The following is an 18,390-nucleotide window of genomic DNA, read 5'->3' as shown; positions in this document are numbered from 1 at the left end:
AATGATTGTTTTTTTCTAAAGGGTCAATACCACAAAAGGAAGGTTGGGATCGATTTTGGGGATGGTTGTCCAACCGTTTTGGAATAAGAAGCCCAAAACAAGGATTTTTCTAGTAAGGATAATAACTTGTGTATAAGTATTTCATTTGCTCTGAAATTGTACCACAATGTTTAAACCCACAAGTAGAAGGTTTGGATTCGTTTACGGGGTTATGGGTCAAAAGTTTAGGAATAAAGGGCCAAAAAGGGACCAAAAGCCAGCATTTTTCTAGTTTCAAGACAATAAATTGTGTGTAATTGTATTGACTTCTCTAAAATTGTACCACAATGTTCCACATAACAAAGGGGAGGCTAGGATTAAGTTTTGGAATAATTGTCCAAAATATGTAGGAATTAGTGGGGCCAATAAAGGGCAAAAAAGAAGCATGTTTCTAGTTTCCAAACAAAAATTGTTTAGGTGAATGAATCTCTCTGAAATCGTAATACAAGGTTCCATACTACAAGGGAAATGATGGGATTGAGTTGAAGGGTTATTGCTTAAAAAGGGGGTTTCAATAAGGTTTTTTAGGGGGGGGTTAAATTTTTTAAGGGATTCCTTTTTTTCAAAAAATTTCGAAATTCGAATTTTGAAAAGTTTCAAGAAGAAGCCTTCAATTGCACAGTATTGTATAGTAGATTTGTTAGATCTCTGGCCACATTTATTTTGTGACAAAAACCTTAATTATGACAAAAATTCGATCACAATCCAAATTCAGACAGTATGAAGCTTCAATATTGTGACCAAATTTTCTCCAATCGTTCAGGGTTGCACCACTGCGGTCGTATACAGATGTGCCCTGCGGACCACCTGGTTGTTGTTGTAATTATAGTTTGTTTATTTAGATCTATTGTTTACATTTGTATATAAGTAAATTATTCATTTATGTAGTTGATATTTATGTAGAGCGCCTTATTGAAATTTGGTTTATTAATAATTCTAATGAGTTTTATTATATTATTATTATAACTCGGGGTGAGGGTCCAGCCTCCCTTTTTGGAAAAAAAATCCTGCTTCCTTTTAAAGGGAATCACCGAAGCTTGACTGGAGCGAGGCCCCTCTTAGGCAGTCAGCGGGGCCCCACTCATGAAAATTACTGAATCCGCCACTGGATGTTGCCATCAAAACTGTGTCACTTAAAATAATTTGTCTCCGGGTATATTGTTATGCAATCTGTAACTTTACTACAATGGTTCTTTTATGGTTGCCATGGTAATGGTTGTTTTGTTTTAAGGGGACAATAATTTGATGGGTTTTTTTTTGGGGGGGGGGGAGTTGACGAATAGATCTAATCATTTTGATCTGTTGCTACGCAAGTTTATATTTTACTACAGCAAAGCTTCATTTTTAGGCAGTTAAGCTGCCTTATGCGAGCACTCTGGATTTGTGTGCTACCCAATAAATGCTGAAATACGTGCCATTGTTATAATTAACAATATTATATTATTTGTAACTTATTGGACAGTTTTTTTATACTTTTCATTCTGAATTACAAAAAATATGACCAGAAAAACCTTAAATGATCGTCGATTTTCCCAAAAGTTTTGAAGTTGCACATAGGAAGTAGAGCACATTTTGAGGTGTGCCTTGATTGGCAGAAACTCGTTTACAGATTACAGATTACAGATTAGGAATCCTTATGTAGTTTATTATCCTCTGAGCTTTTGGCTAAGATGTCAAAGAACAAATGTATGAAATATCTAATCGCCGAAAATCTCTAAAGACAAGTAGTTAAGATTTCCCAAATTGCAAAAGTCGTAGGAATATTGTTTGTCGACAATACGTAGTTGAAATACGTAGTCAACTACGTATATAAGTTCAACTGTTGGCGGCAATTTTGAATTTAAAAGAAGACGAAATTTTCGTATCTTTTCAATTTGGACGCAGGGTTTTAAATTAGCGGTGGTCCAAGGTCTGTGACCTTCCACTTTTGCAGTCGGACTTTCTACTTTGTTACTAGCTACGCACGACATGCCCGACGGACCTTGAAATAATATAAAAAAATAACTTTGCAAACATTTTTACCAAAGTTTCCTAATAAACGATCTCAAACTTATATTCATCATTACTATTCATGACAGCCATGTTCAATTTGTTCTACCGCTAGCTTTATACATAAAATCGCCGATAAATAATGTGTAAATCCGAGTAAAATCGTATCTCACTATCTGTCAAAAACAACATTGAAACCAAAATGGCTGCCACGAGATTACAATATCGGATCCGATTCCGGAAGCGGATGAGGGTAATCCCGGATTTGGCTACTAAAAAAATCCAGACAGGTTACAAAATACATCTATGCATCTATGCATGTTAATAAATATAAACACTAGAATTAAAAACCAAAAGACTTAAATGAAAAAGAAAGAAAAAGCAGAAAATATTTTGTACACCAATTTTAATGTGAAAATCCAATACATTGTGACAGCTGGGAACAGTTTATCTAACAATGTATATGTTCCTGGTAACAGTATAATTTTTTTTCATCAGTGATAAATGTTGGTAATGCATGTTAAATGTTTTTCAAGTTGAACATATTACTGCAATTTCAAGGGGTATTTTTTCCTTTTCAATTTTGATAGGTCAGTTAAAATAGCTGGAAGTTTCTTATATAAAAAAAAAGATGTGGTATGATTGCCAATGAGACAACTATCCACAAGAGACAAAAATGACCAAAACTTGGTAAAGGACAAGATCCCCACCCCTAAACCATATATATATATTCATGTATGGGACAATATAACAAATCATATGAAATATAGGTGGAGTTCGTGGGGCCACTCTGTTTGAGAATATATAATGGTCGAGATCCACAATCTTAAACAATATATATATTTATGTATGGGACAATATTACAAATCAAATGAATTATAAGGGGGTCCCTATGGTCACTGTACCCCCTCCTGTTTGAGAACTTGGAAACATTCGAGATCATCACCCCTTTACCATATATACTCATGTATAAGACTATATAACAAATCAAATGAAATATAGGGGAAGTCCCTGTTGTCACCCTACCCCTCATGTTGAAGAACTTTGAAACAGTTGGGATCCCCAACTCTAAATTAAATGAAATATAGGGGGAGTCCCTGCAGTCACCTGATTGAGAAATTGGAAAGAGTCGAGATCCCAAACTTTAAATTAAACCATATATATTCATGTATGAGCACTAATCAAATGAAATATAGGGAGGGTTCTTAAGGTCACCCTACCCACTCCTGTTTGATAACTTAGAAACATTCATTCATTCATATCTTTATTTCCTTTATCCCCACCCCTCAACCATATATATTCATGTATTGGACAATTTAACAAATCGAATGAAATATAGGGGAAGTCACTGGGGTCCCCCACCCCTCCTGTTGGAAAACTTGATAACGGCCGAGATCCCCACCCATAAACCATATAATTATATTCATATATGGGACAATATAAAAAATCAAATGAAAAATAGGGGTAGTCCCTATGGTCACCCCACACCCTCTTGTGTGTGTTTTTAAAACTTGCAAAAGATTGAGATACCAACGCCTAAACCATATTCATTACTGTTTGTCATTTCAGAAAAGATTGAATGACATACAAGGTCAATCTCATATGTGACACATATGCATATCACTTTGCTAGACCCTAACACCTGTCATTTTATTCCAAACTTAGACATCGTTGATTTGGAGTGAAGGTGGGAGTCGTTTACATTTACTATGGACAGGTCAGTCAGACCTCACCATTGATCCCTGTAGTAGTAAACATTTGTCTGATTTGTGTCTCATAACTTTTGTACTGTACAACACAAACTCAGTTTGCTTTCCAGGGAAGCAAGTCCATTCATACTTTTACAAGCTCGTACTAAAGTCATCTTGAACTACTAACAGTCAACTAATACGAACAATTACGATCAACTAGAAGAACTGCAATCATTGCAAATTTGTACCACTGCTGACTCATGAAAGACTCATGACCACGAATGGTCATGTGCGTTGCTATTGAAAACCTTAATAAAATATGAATTATTTGCCTTAATAATTAATTCATTAAATGAACATAAATGTACAATTATATATGAATGTTTAATGTTTGTTCTTTTAAATCTTTAAAAAATGTTGAAGCAACATTGCCACAGTTTTCGTAATTATGTTTGACTTGGTTTTTGGTTAACTGCCTACAGTGCTTACAGCGCTTTGATTACTTTTTTATACGCCCGTCAAAATTTTGACGGGACGTATTATGTTATACAAATGTCCGGTGTCCGTCCGTCTGTCCGTCTGTCCGGCGTAAACATGTCGCGCCGTAACTTGAGAACGACTTATCCAAATTTCACGAAACTTATTGTAGTTGTTTCTTATGATAGTCAAATGATCTGTATACTTTTCGGTCAAAATCTATACTATTAAACGAGAAGACCTCATTTTTGGTGTCGCTTCTCTTCAATCCACAATAAATTAATCAACACGCCTCTGTGTCCTATAGGTACAGTGCATAGTCGCATTTGTCATTCATTCATATGATTATTCAGATTGAGTTATTTTAGGAGAAAAACGAGAAAAAAGGCATCCGGGTATTGTCCCGTCATTGTACGAAATTTTAAGTCAGATTAGACTTCCGGTTTGCGTTTTTCTGTATACTTTGAACATACATATACTACGAATAAAGTGTATTTTCAGAATTTTATCTGCTATCATTTCCAAGTTTACTATCCATGGCAGTCACAGAGTTTATTAAATAGAGAGAGTCTGTATACTACATCAATGATCACCATGGATCGATTAGTAAACTTAGAATTGAAAGTAAATACGCTTTATTTATATAGTAATGAATGTTCATAATATACAGATAAGCGCTTAAATTATTCATGTGAACTTTTGGTACTTTTTCTGAAATTCTCCAGTCATTAAATCTTTCACAAAAATAAAGAAGATGTGGTATGATTGCCATGTTGAGACAACTCTCCACAGGAGACCAAAATGACACAGAAATTAACAATTATAGGTTACCGTACGGCCTTCAACAAAGAGCAAAGCCCATACCGCATACTCAGCTTCAAAAGGCCCCGAAATGACAATGTAAAACAATGCAAACGGGAAAACTAGCGGCCTTATTTATGTACAAAAAATGAACGAAAAACAAATATGTAACACATAAACAAACGACAACCACTGAATTACAGGCTCCTTACTTAAATAAATGTTCATAACATACTAAATGTATGTTCATATTGAAATTGATAGAAAACCAAAAATTGGGAACTTTGGAAATAAAGGTGGAGGGTAAAAAAAACATTTTCCTGTCCCCAATAACCTATGACTTATGATACTTTTGCTGAAATTCTCCAGTCATTTTGTATTTAACAAAATTCTTCCAACAACACTTTACATACTGATACTTTAAACTACGCTCTGAATGCCCGCGATTTCGCGGGTGTGTTCTAGTAAGATTAAAACTTTTTGAGTTGCGGCACTTTGTAACTAAAACAGGGGGGTGTTTTTTTCACATGTCGCACTGTATATCAAAAACAATTTTTGATTATTGCTTAAAACTTTACACACTTCTTAGTTATATTAATTTTAAGATCTGTATACTTTTTGGTGATGATTCAAAAATTCATTTTTGAGTTATTTAGTATTTTGTAAAAAAGGGGAGGGGATTTTTACATGTCGCGACGTATCTCAAAAACGATTTATGATTATTGCTTAAAACTTTACACACTTTTTTTGTTATATTAATCTTAAGATCTGTATACTTTTTGGTGATGATTTAAAATATCGTTTTTCAGTTATTAAGTATTTTGTAAAAATGGGGGAGGGTATTTTTACATGTCACGCCGTATCTCAAAATCAATTTATGATTGTTGCTTAAAACTTTACACACTTCTTTGTTATATTGATCTCAAGATCTGTATACTTTTTGGTGATGATTTAAAATTTCATTTTTCAGTTATTTAGTATTTTGTAAAAAAGGGGGAGGGTATTTTTACATGCATGTCACGCCGTATCTCAAAATCAATTTATGATTATTGCTTAAACTTTACATACTTCTTTGTAACATCAATCTTAAGATCTGTATACTTTTCGGTTTTAATTCAAAATTTTATTTTATATTATTTCATATTTGTTTTAGCCCACTTTGCTATATTCATAAATTTTCATCCGTTATCATTGTCCGTTAACTTATCTAGAATTGTAAAAACTGGTTTCCTCTGCATACTAATGAGCTTAATTATTTTACCAAACTAGGGAACAAGAAATCTTCATAGGGATACATAGATTGAACATTTTCTAAATGAATCCACAGAACTCTGTGTCTCACCTGCAGTTGCTGCTGTTAGTGTAAAAGTGTGATGTTGACTATAAAAGTGAGTATATTTATCAGTAAAATACAGAATTTAAAAAATTATGTATGTGCATGCATCATACTCCATCCATGAACTATGGATAATAAAAACAATGTTATAGCAATGACTAAAAAATATTCATAAATCTAATTTTAAGGGTTAACTTATTATAGCTCTTCATCTTTTATATACGCTTTGGATTTTAAATATTTTGGCCACGAGCATCACTGAAGAGACAAGTGTTGTCGAAATGCGCATCTGGTGCAGAAAAATTGGTACCGTTAATGTTATTATTAAATTTTTGTCGAGACTGCAACCTTTGTTGCAGAAAGCTCGACATAGGGATAGTGATCCGGCGGCGGCGGCTACGGCGGCGGCGTTAGCTAACTTCTTAAAAGCTTTATATTTTAGAAGGTAGAAGACCTGGATGCTTCACAAATTGTATATAGATGCCTCATGTTACGAACTTTTGGTCAGTAACATGTCCAATGTCCTTGACCTCATTTTCATGGTTCAGTGACCACTTGAAAAAAAAGTTAATATTTTTTGTAATGTTAAATTCTCTCTTATTACTGTATAACTAATTGGATAACTATATTTGGTATGTGCATACCTTGCAAGTTCTTCATGCCCGTCAGACAGTTTTCACCTGACCTCGACCTCATTTCATGGATCAGTGAACAAGGTTAAGTTTTGGTGGTCAAGTCCATATCTCAGATACTATAATCAATAGGGCTAGTATATTCGGTGTATGGAAGGACTGCAAGGTGTACATGTCCAACTGGCCGATGTCATCTGACCTTGACCTCATTTTCATGGTTCAGTGGTTATAGTTAGATTTTTGTGTTTTGGTCTGTTTTTCTCATAATTTATGCAATAGATCTTCTATATTTGTTGTATGGAATGATTGTAAGGTGTACATGTCTAGCGAGCAGATGTCATCTGACCTTGACCTCATTTTCATGGTTCAGTGGTCAAAGTTAAGTTTTTGAGTTTTGGCCTTTTTATCTAATACTATATGCCATAGGTCAACTATATTTAGTGTATGGAAATATTTTATGATCTATATGTCAGTCGTGCAGGTTTAATTTGACCTTGAACTCATTTTCATGGTTCATTGCTCAGTGTTAAGTTTTTGTGTTTTGGTCTGTTTTTCTTAAACTATAAGTTATAGGTCAACTATATTTGTTGTATGGAAGCATAGCTGTACATGTCTGCCTGGCATGGTTCATCTGACCTTGACCTCATTTTCATGGTTCATTGGTCTTTTTTTAGTTATCTTGGTTAATGTTAAGTTTATGTGACAGTCTTTAATAAAGCTTTATACTTAGGACTATCAACACAATATCAATGATAAGTAAAGAAGGCGAGATATTTCAGCGTGTGCACTCTTGTTTATCTTGTTCTAGTTTATCATGGAGACTGCAATGATAAATTATAAATCACAAAAAATCCTTAATCTCACCATTGCACGTGTCAGAAATGCTAAATATATGGACTCATCTTAAAATTCCTTAATAATAACCCTGATTGGTAAGGTTACCGTAGTATTTGATGATTATTTAAGAAAATTGTACCCTGAATTTTATTTTTAGATTTCAGCAACAGAATGAAGAATTCCAAGAGTCTAATACGGTTTATTAAACAGGATTTTATCATTGAATCAACATCCTACAAGAATATAACATACAAATAAGTAATTATGTGCAGGGAAGAACATTTAAACAAAACTGTAAGAGACATACAGTGGTGGTGTATTTTTAAAGAGACCGAAAGAACCTATGATAACTTGCCATGAGTGTATATTTTCAAAACCAGAAGCTCGTTCATAATAATATACAATTTAAATTAAAATTATTGTATGAACATTACAGATAAAGTCCCAAAAGAGAAAATTTAGTTTTAAATGAAACATTTAAGTACAAAACATTGAAATAGGCCTTTCCATGTTGTGTGACATGTAGAAATTTTATGCTTTCACCATTCATGTAGCTCCATATAGAAAATGGGTCCCTGTCCCCCTCCCCCCCAAAAAAACGCATTCGTATCCGACAGCAATCAATCGATAAAAAACACCAAACAAAAATCAAAAGGGAAACATACCATCGACACTTGATACATGTAGCATGCTCTGCATTGTGAATGAAAACTAAATCAACAAAGATTTTTTTTATGTTTTTTTGGACATGAGACAAGCAATGAGAAGGTCCCTACCTTGGTACAGGCGTTTGAATAAATTATTTTTAGAATATTAAGTTGATAAATGGATTAGAAAAAAATCTTTCGTTCTGTCTTTTGCAAGTAAGACCCTTTTCCCTGAGTAATTTGTTTCAAAGTTGATCAACAAATACAACTAAAATCCAGGATGCGAGTCATCGATGTACATGACTTTGCTTGTCTTCTTGCTTTATTGTCATGCCTGTGACATGCGAAAGATACAGATAACAATCCTACGGCGTTAGCTATTTGTATTGAGCTTGATATTTTATATGGTAATTGACTTTAACTGGAGGCTTCATACCTTGTGGCTTATACATGTATAACGAAAGTCTGTATTATGTCTGTTGGCCTTGACCTCATTTTCATTGTCAAGCAACTGCTTGAAAACAAATTTCTATTTTTATTATGTTATTTTCCCACTTACCTATTAATGAACTACCGAATTGGACTATTTAACGGATTTGTAATAACATGAGCAACAGGATGGGTGCTACATTTATATGTGGAACAGGATCAGCATACCCTTCAGGAGCACCCGAGATCAAACCCATGGTGGGATTCGTGTTGCTTAGTCATTAGTTTTCTATGTGTCTTGTGAACTATTATTTGTCTAATTTGCACAGGTCATTAGTCAATGTTAAATTTAGATTTTTTGTCTATTTCTTTTAGCAATACTAGTATATAAAACTAGATATAGTGTATGAAATGATTTTATGATTTAAATGTCTTGTCTAGCAGGGGTCATCTGACGAGTCACCTTGACTTTATTTTTTCATGGTTCATTGGTCAATATGTAATTTTCATTGTTTTGGCTGTTTCTTGTATGAGATAAGCAATAGAAAAACTATATTACGCGTGTATAATGATTGTCAGCTATACATGTCTTTCTGACTTAAATTGGTTTATCTCACATTGACTTCATTTTCATGGATCTTTGACAATGTGTGATGTATGTGACACCTGTACTAAAACTCTAACCTTGGTCTATCAGCATAAAATAATTCGTGAATATAAAAGCAAGCGAAACGTTTCAGCTTGAGCATTCTCGTTGCATCTTATAAGTTGTATTTGTCTGAGACATTATTGGTTAGAGCTTACAGGACTGACTTTAATTGTTGAGGACCAAGAAATTTGATCAACAAGAAAGAAATAAAGATAGGTTGTATAAAACATGCTCACGACCAAAAAAAGTCATATTTACTTTCTATAATATTATCTACAATATGTTCAGTTACTGTTAAATTCTTGTGAAGACTCGATTCGTGTTCATTTCCAATTAAAAAAAATCATGTGATAGATCGATTCACTTTGGGTTCATAGGTAGAAAATGTGTCTGTAGTTTAGATCTTTTACACTAACCGTGATTTTGAAAGTGCTTTAGGTCAAGGACAAAAAAAATCATTTTTTTGCACTTGAACACTCCTTTACTTGTAACGTAGAAGATGAAGAAAATCTAATAAGACTCCAATTAGTAATAGACTGAAATATCTTTTGTAGAAGTGTTACTGTTTTGTGGAGATTTAACTAACATTTCTTTTCATATTTAGAATTATGTATTTTAATTGGATTCTGCCTTACTACCCTAAAAATTAGTCCAGCTTTTCATTCAAAATCTACTGCTGTCAAAATTCTTATGCTATATTAAAACCACACAAAGAACAATACGAAGCAAAGTTCTATTTTCTTGCCGTTGAATAGAAAATATCAGTGTTGGTAAAAATAAGGAATGTTGTTATAATTTTCAATGATACAACTATAATAATTCACCAAAGTTTTAGGTAGATATACGCAATTGTAGTCGACTGTACGACCTTCATAGAGTGAGTAAAAGTCGCTATAAAAGGTTTAAACATGTGAAATATGAATATGAAACAATTCATATCAGAATATTAACTGCCTAATGTACATGTATAACAAAACAATTTACAAACAACAAATATTACCGAAATGAACCAACCACAACCACTAGACTAGTCTACAGGTTCCTGACTTGATCCAAGGTTAATGTTATAAAAATATCTTGAAACGTGTGCTTGTTCTTTTGAATTACTTTTAAATTATTACTGATAACAAACTGTCATGGTATCAACAGAATCTTTTCTATCTATAAGAGAAACGTGAACTATATTTAAAGACGTCATTGCATTTCAAGTGCTACAAGAAAGTATGAAAGAGCAACAGTTTTAATATAGACGACTGCATATATATAGTCTACATATTTAGTTCTATTAATAAAACAAGGAGATGTGGTATGCCTCCAAACGAACAACAACAGAACAAGGATACTATATAAATAACCATAATGTTCAACGTCAGACGTCGACAAAATCGGTTTAACCCACCATATTTATATGCACCTCTGTCCCAAGTCGGACGAAGTCATGTTATAGATATGTCTTTGTGTAGTTATACATTTAGTTTGATGAACGATATTCTGACATTGTGCTTTACATCTAGATGACATCTATTTTTTTTCTCTCGGACCTATTCAGAACTTCTTGTATGGTGCTGACTGCTTAATATTGAAAAACTGTATTGGTGACCCCTGTCTGATAGTTTTGTATTTGTTGCTAATGTGATTGAATTTGACTGTTTTTATGACAGCTCCTTTTCCGCCTTTCACATAAATCATCAATGAAAACATCATTGCGCATGGAAAGCTGTAAAAGTCATCTTGATAACTAGCGAAACTAATCGTCAGGAAAAAAAACCCGCACTGGTTTACGCCAAAAACATTGAATAACACCAGTTATGACATACAACAAATAACAACAATCAAAAATGAGAAGTCGTGGCTTGAAACAGGCACATAACGAATGTGGTCATAAAGTTCATCAAAAGAATCCTCTTTAATGTATTAATGTGTTGAAATGAAAGATTAAATATAGCCATGGAGTTTTAAAATTAAATTCTTGTTTTTATCCCAAACCAACTTATGATATTTGTTGATGATTAATTTTTATTGATTGTTGATTGCTTTATGTCCAGTGGCAAATATTTCACGATGGTTCTGGACGAGAACAAGTTAACAATAAATACAACAGGTACTAGTAGGTCTTTTAATAATAGAGGCCCATCCCGATGATGATCAGGGGGAATTTCGACTTCCACTGGAAAATAAAGGTATATAAGTAAGGGACAAAAATTTTGCCATGCAACAAGAAGAGTTGTTGCAAGGGTTCTTAACAGAGATCTTGTCACTCTATTTACTCGAGGCATTGGATTAAACCTCGATATATGCATTCTGACAGGACGTAGCTGCAAATTTGATACATCTTTCACAGCCAGACGGACGCCCCACTTTAACAAGCTTTTTACTGCCGATCGGAACAGGACCAAGTGAGCATATTTCTATTCCCAACTCACCCTTGGGGCTTATGATATTTGTGATAGGGCCCCTTGTGATAGCATAACCGAGTTTTTTATTAGGTCTTGAATTTGACTACAACTTTCTGTACTTAAAAATGATTGAATTTTCAGTACTGTAAAATAATTAAATTTTCAGTACTGAAAAATGACTGAAATTTTCAGTACTGAAAAATGACTGAAATTTTCAGTACTGAAAATGACTGAAATTTTCAGTACTGAAAATGACTGAAATTTTCAGTACTGAAAATGACTGAAATTTTCAGTACTGAAAAATGACTGAAATTTTCCGTACTGAAAAATGACTGAAATTTTCAGTACTGAAAAATGGCTGAAATTTTCAGTACTGAAAAATGGCTGAAATTTTCAGTACTGAAAAATGACTGTAATTTTCAGTACTGTAATCAACTTTTTCCCAACATTACTGAAAATGATATAAAAGTTAATGTACTGAATAGTGATGTTTCCTAAAAGTACTGTTTATATAGCGGCATTTAATGTACTGTTTAGTAATGTTTACTAAACTTACTGTTTATATAGCGGCATTTAATGTACTGATTAGTAATGTTTCCTAAAAGTACTGTTTTTATAGCGGCATTTAATGTACATGTAAACGCTAGTCAAATTGTTGGTAGTGTAGCAGATTACACTATGTATATATACTAAGGTAATCACACACATTAATCTTACAAACAAACCAACAACTTTGGGTACATACACACAGGAAACACGATAAAATATTATAACGTAAACACATTTTATGTTAAGCTAGGTTCACACTCCCGATCTGATCAACTCGATGATTCCGATAGTCCAAATTTCCACGACCAAGCGTGACCAAATTCTTGATCGGGACTTTTTACGACTCCTACCCGATTTCTATATTCGACTGTACTCAACCTTAACCCGATCATTCACGACTCCTTAACGACTCTATCACGACTCAAACTAGACTACTTATTGAATACATATTCGATGATTCCGACGAATTCACGATCTCTACACGATCTCTACACGATCTCTACACCACTAGCTAGACCAAATCAACTATACTCGATCTCAACAAGATCTCGGCCAGACCAGATCGACTTGGTCGTATAGGGGTCGTAGGGATAGTCGGCTATTGGTCGGGTTTGTACAATTTCAGTATAAAAACATCTGATTTTTTTATATAACCCGCTGCAGCGGAAGGAGGCATCAAAGTGTTACCCTTGTCCGTCCTTAAATATGTATTCGTACGTCCCATCAATTAGTTTCCGCTCTCAAACACAGATCAAGTGCGAATTTTCGTGGTGTCACTTTTACCGTTCTTGAGTTATGACTCTTTATAACGTTATATGTAAGCTGGGTCATTATCTGTGTCAAATGGACACGTTCTCCGCTTATTTGGTTCGATTCAGTAGTTCACAGAAGGTCTGAGTAAAATTATACATGTAAAATATCTACATGGAAATAAATCAGTTGGATTGTTTAGCAAGATGGTTAGAGCTCAGATGGACAAGGTTAATAGCTGTGGCGGAGCTTGAAGAGAAGTTCAACGTAAAAAACGAAGAAATTTTGCAGTTTGAAAAATGACCGGAAACACACTACCTTAATTGAATACACACAGGTATTCCACTACACTAACCTACTAGACTCTACCATACTAGCAGATAACACTATGTATATATACTAAGGTAATCACACACCTGAAACTTACAAACAAACCAACAACTTTGGGTACATACACACAGGAAACACGATAAAATATTATAACGTAAACACATTTTATTTTAAGCTAGGTTCACACTGCCGATCAGATCAACTCGATGATTCCGATAGTCCAAATTTCAACGACCAAGCGTGACCAAATTCTTGATCGGGCCTTTTTACGACTCCTACCCGACTTCTACCCGACTGCTATATCCGACTGTACTCAACCTTAACCCGATCATTCACGACTCCTTAACGACTCTATCACGACTCAAACCAGACTACTTATTGAATACATATTCGATGATTCCGACGAATTCACTATCTCTACACGATCTTTACACCACTAGCTAGACCAAATCAACTAAACTCGATCTCAACAAGATCTCGGCCAGACCAGATCGGCTATTGGTCGGGTTTGTACAATTTCAGTATAAAAACATCTGATTATTTTATATCACCCACTGCAGCGGAAGGAGGCATAAAAGTGTTACCCTTGTCCGTCCTTAAATATGTATTCGTACGTCCCATCAATTAGTTTCCGCTCTCAAACACAGATCAAGTGCGAATTTTCGTGGTGTCACTTTTACCGTTCTTGAGTAATGACTCTTTATAACGTTATATGTAAGCTGTGTCATTATCTGTGTCAAATGGTCACGTTCTCCGTTTATTTGGTTAGATTCAGTAGTTCACAGAAGGTCTGTGTAAAATTATACATGTAAAATATCTACATGTAAATAAATCAGTTGGATTGTTTATCAAGATGGTTAGAGCTCAGATAGACAGGTTAATAGCTGTGGCGGAGCTTGAAGAGAGCGTAGAAAACGAAGAAAAACGGGTGGACAGCAAAGGGTGCCGAAAAATCACGATGATGCAGTGACGACAAGGCGACCACTGTGTGGGAGTATAAATTGTTATAAACTACGAGGAAAATTTTTTAAGTTTTATTGCTCTTTTCTTCAAAATGAGCTAGTCACTGGAGTAGAACTGATTTAAGATAGCAATATACATAAATATTACCATCCCCTTTGCCTTGCGTTCTCACAAATTAAGCTTACTGTTTGTGTCATATGTGCATATGTATATAATCAGTATTTTTTCTATAGATCTGATGCCAGTAGTTGAACGATTCAAGATATTTCTTTTTGGTGTATCCGTGGCAACAATCTGCCTTTTTTTTTTTACTAATTATACCGACAAAAGGGGTAAAGATGTCACATATTTTCCCAAAATTTGACCAAAAATCAAATTTCAATCCCCTGGAGGACACCTTTTCTGAAACTGTATACATATATCTATCACGGATTCAAATAAAAAGCAATTGTCTTTCGTCTCATTTTTTTAATGAAATTGTGTCAAAAAGTGTATGAAACATTCGACCGTACGGTGACATATAGTTGTTAATTCATGTGTAATTTGGTGTTTTGTGGATAGTTGTCTCATGGGCAATTATACCACATCTTCTTATTTCTATACTGCAAAAAAATCTTGTCATACAGAAAATACGGACAGTCAAACAAAACAAGTCCATTAAACAGCTTAAATACAATATTGATGTTCTTAAAAACTAACTTTGAAGGCTAAAATAGTCATCAGATGTCTAATAATAAATTTTAATGCACAATTATTCTCAAATTTGAAAAATTCTGTGGGTCCAAAATGCAGAATCTACTTCCCTTCCGAATCACCTGCATGAGATCATCCCAGGTTTTATTGGGTTTCGTGTTGGTAAGTTTTTAGTTTTCTATGTTTTGTTACATGTATGTAGACTTCTACTTGTCTTCTCGTCGGCTTTCGTTTTTTCGCTATGACTGTGTCGGTTTGACCTTTGAGTTTGATTGTTCCTTTGGTCTCTGTGTTTTCTCTTTTAAAATTTCACACCTCTATGCAAAAGTACAGACGCGTACTGTACATGGAGAAATTTGTGCACAGTTAAAGAATAAGTAGTGACAATATATTTTTGCAGAAATAAAGTTACAAAAGATAATCAGAGCTGCGCACATTTTTAGAGAATTGTGTAGTAGTCATGTAAACTCGTGTATGGCCGAATAGAGATCGAGGGGTGGTCGAATGTGGTCGCATAGAGATCGGGGATTGGTCGAGTTGGTCTGGGATAAAAAAAATATAGAAGTCGCAGTTTTGATTTTAAACATATTTTATTCATTAAGATATGAAAAGGATTGAGCAACAGGCACAGCCTATAAAAGCTCTCTCCATATTACATGTTCAAGGTATAATTCAATTCTAACAACTGTATTTAAAATAATGCAATATAGTGGAACATGCATGCTACTTATGATGACACACGAGAAAATATATGTTAACAGTGTTACTTACTAAATGCAAAGTATATTTAAGTATATATAGGCAATTACTCATCATGAATTCAAGAACCTTGAAACATGCAAATATCCTTTATAAGTCATTGGAAATATATATATATATATATGGCTTGAAAGAGACACTAAGCTTGCTTAGTGGATAAAATGAATTAATGTTTAAGTGGAGAAAAAAAAACCTAAATGAAACAAAAAATAAGTAAGTTTTAAACAAAACGTTGAGTGTCACTGATATATTTATGAACAGATTTAAAAATAGCAATATTCATATCATATGAAAATAATCCGTTTCCAAAAAGTAATAATTCAATATTTATATCAACATTATCAGCAATGGAGTTAATGGAATCTAGAAGGATCTGTCTTACATCATTGTGCTTAGGGCAAATGAAAAAGAAATGTTTGTTATCCTCAACAGGGTGATTACAGTTTACACAAAAAGTGTTCTCGGATAAGAACTGATTAAACAGATGAGATTTTAGGTTGCTAGCATTATTTCTGAGTTGACAATGACTTATATTAAGTTTCCTTATCCCATAGTTGAAAGGTTTAAATATATCATCAGTCCTATAGAACTTATCCAGTTCACTTCTAAATATACCCAAACTTGGGGATTTTTGTAAACTCAAAGGAAGACTATTCCAAGGTCTTATAGTGGAAGGAATGAAACTATTAAAATAAGAGCTAGTTCTAGCAAGAGGCGGATGAAAAGTGTTATTTTCATTCCTCAAAGTATAAGGGGTTTGTCTGGAAAGATATGGCTGGACTAACTCATATAAGTATGCAGGTGTCATCCCATTTAATATTTTATAGAATAGTATAAGCTTATGTTTATTACGTCTATTCTCCAAACCTAATTCAATATAAAGTGTGTGTCTGGGGGAATTACGTCGTAAGCCTGCAATGATTCTAGCGGCTTCTATCTGAATACTTTCAAGAATCTCAGACTCGTGCTGGGAGCAATTGCCCCATACAACATCACCATACTCTAATAAAGGTCTAATAAAAGCATAATAAATACGTATAAGTGAACTCCTATATAATAAATGTTTAACTAGACGAAGCACAGATAAACGAGAGCAAGCTTTTTTATAAATAATATCAATATGCGAGTTCCATGAAGCTTATGACTGAAATGTTATCCCAAGATGACAGTGAATATTTATTTTCTCAACCTCTTCCCCATTTATCCCAAAAAATACAGGTGGGTGTTCCCTTTCCCTTCTAGTAAATACAATATTTTTAGTTTCCTTAGAGTTAAATTGAACAGCCCATGGTTTTGCCCAATTTGAGATAACATAAGTCATCAGTCAAAGAAGCAGCTGCTACAGCAGGATCTTCACCTACTACAACAAATAAAGAGGTGTCATCTGCAAAAAGTCTAATATCATTAGAAATGTCATTTACTATATCATTTATATAAATAAGAAACAGAAAGGGTCCTAAAACTGATCCCTTGGGGACACCTGCATATATACTTCTTAGAGTTGACGAAAAACCTTCTGAAACGACCTTTTGTTGACGATCTGAAAGATAATTCTCTATCCAAGATAAGAGCTGATCATTTATGCCGGATTGTTCAAGTTTAAATAAAAGTCCTTTATGCCAAACTTTATCGAAAGCTCTAGATACATCACAAAATACAAACCTTACATCCCTCCCACTATCCATATTACTAATAATTTTATGATATATTTCAATTAACTGATTAACAGTAGAGTCACCTGGCTGGAAACCAGATTGAAACTTTGACAAAAGGTTATTACTTCTCATATAATTATACAAATGTTTAAATAGAACTTTTTCCATAATCTTACAAACAATACTAGTAACAGATATTGGACGATAGTTTAGAGCTGAATGTGGACTACCTTTTCCTTTAAAAATAGGATTAACATGTGCAATTTTCCATAACAGGGGAACCTGTTTAACTGATAGAGACATATTAAATAACTTAGTTAATGGTTTAGAAATAAAGCTAACAACCTCTTTTAAAATTCTATGACTGATACCGTCAGGTCCAGCAGGTTTGTTAACATTCAAGATTTTTAACTGATCTAAAATGTCTTTCTCAGTGATGACAAATTTATTTAAATGAGATGGATGAGGCTCATTATTATCAGGAATTTCTGGTTCTGTATCAATATTAGCTATTTTAGCAAAATGATTATTCAGGATTTCTGATTTGTCCAATGGATGAATAAAAATGTGGCCATCATGTTCCAAAACAGGGGGTGAATCTTTATTTTTAGTAAAATTTGATACAGACTTGGCAATGCACCACCATTTACCAGGAGGAATATTTTTGTCAATAAGTTGAGATGTCAGTTTGCACTTATAATCTTCTTTTTCCTTTCTAACTAAGCTGATAATTTAATTAAGAATTTCTCTAAATTTTTTCCAGTGATC

General features: G+C 33.8%; 1 long non-coding RNA gene across 1 annotated transcript in view; it reads left to right on the top strand.

Moving 5' to 3' along the window:
• LOC139502927 (uncharacterized) overlaps positions 1-8,613 on the top strand; it is a 28,123-nt gene extending 19,510 nt beyond the window's left edge. Inside the window, exons 2-3 of the long non-coding RNA XR_011658975.1 lie at positions 6,267-6,385; positions 7,960-8,613. This is a non-coding gene — a long non-coding RNA (uncharacterized lncRNA). The remainder of the gene's footprint in view (positions 1-6,266; positions 6,386-7,959) is intronic.
• Positions 8,614-18,390: the final 9,777 nt, after the last annotated feature.

Source organism: Mytilus edulis, chromosome 14, assembly GCF_963676685.1.
Source record: "Mytilus edulis chromosome 14, xbMytEdul2.2, whole genome shotgun sequence".
Lineage (NCBI taxonomy): Eukaryota > Metazoa > Mollusca > Bivalvia > Mytilida > Mytilidae > Mytilus > Mytilus edulis.
The sequence above is the reverse complement of the archived record's forward strand: the minus strand, read 5'-3'. Positions and strand labels throughout refer to the sequence as shown.